At 49.7% G+C, this 1,125-nt stretch overlaps 2 non-coding genes across 2 annotated transcripts; both read left to right on the top strand.

The window, feature by feature from the left end:
- The first annotated feature begins 105 nt into the window (after positions 1 to 105).
- trnar-ccu lies at positions 106 to 178 on the top strand. The gene has a single exon. It is a non-coding gene; the product is annotated as a tRNA-Arg (tRNA).
- Positions 179 to 838: 660 nt separating this feature from the next.
- trnar-ccu lies at positions 839 to 911 on the top strand. Its single transcript has one exon. It is a non-coding gene; the product is annotated as a tRNA-Arg (tRNA).
- The last annotated feature ends 214 nt before the right edge of the window (positions 912 to 1,125 follow it).

The following is a 1,125-nucleotide window of genomic DNA, read 5'->3' as shown; positions in this document are numbered from 1 at the left end:
GCTGAAAATTCAATGAACTGCTTTTGTCAAACTTGAAACTATTTCTCTATTCCACTATAATATTTGACACTAGGGGAGTTGAGGCTGACGGCTAGCAGCAGACTGGCCCCAGTGGCCTAATGGATAAGGCACTGGCCTCCTAAGCCAGGGATTGTGGGTTCGAGTCCCATCTGGGGTGAGAAAGAGCAGAGTGGCGCAGCGGAAGCGTGCTGGGCCCATAACCCAGAGGTCGATGGATCGAAACCATCCTCTGCTAGTATCTCTTTAAGTGCCGCTCCAGTAGAGTTCCACGCAAGTTGGCTTTCCTAATCCGCAGTCTGACACCAGGATGATGTACGCCAGGAGGCTTTCAGTGGGGAACACGTAGCCAATTTCATACCCAACAACTCACCCCCTTTAGCAGGTCTCGATATTATCAGCTGCAGTTTCTCAAATCTAGCTTGCAATCCAATAGACACCAAACAGCAGAAAGCTTGGCAAACCCCGAAAGCTGCAAATTCAATGAACTGCTTTTGTCAACATTGAAAGTGTTTCCCTATTTCACTATAGTAATTGACACAAGTGGAGCGGACGCTGATGGCTATTTTTCCACAATGTATTTCTGCAATGAGAGCCCTGGAGCCAACAGCAAGACTGCAGTAAGGGAGAGCAGAGTGGCGCAGCGGAAGCGTGCTGGGCCCATAACCCAGAGGTCGATGGATCGAAACCATCCTCTGCTAGGCCAACCCAGACAGCTGAAAATTCAATGAACTGCTTTTGTCAAACTTGAAACTATTTCTCTATTTCACTATAATATTTGACACTAGGGGAGTTGAGGCTGACGGCTAGCAGCAGACTGGCCCCAGTGGCCTAATGGATAAGGCACTGGCCTCCTAAGCCAGGGATTGTGGGTTCGAGTCCCATCTGGGGTGAGAAAGAGCAGAGTGGCGCAGCGGAAGCGTGCTGGGCCCATAACCCAGAGGTCGATGGATCGAAACCATCCTCTGCTAGTATCTCTTTAAGTGCCGCTCCAGTAGAGTTCCACGCAAGTTGGCTTTCCTAATCCGCAGTCTGACACCAGGATGATAAGTATGCCAGGAGGCTTTCAGTGGGGAACACGTAGCCAATTTCATACCCAACAACTCA

Source organism: Clupea harengus, unplaced genomic scaffold, assembly GCF_900700415.2.
Source record: "Clupea harengus unplaced genomic scaffold, Ch_v2.0.2, whole genome shotgun sequence".
In the NCBI taxonomy this organism is placed as follows: domain Eukaryota; kingdom Metazoa; phylum Chordata; class Actinopteri; order Clupeiformes; family Clupeidae; genus Clupea; species Clupea harengus.
Note: the sequence above shows the minus strand (reverse complement) of the source record. Positions and strands in the feature narration are given on the sequence as shown.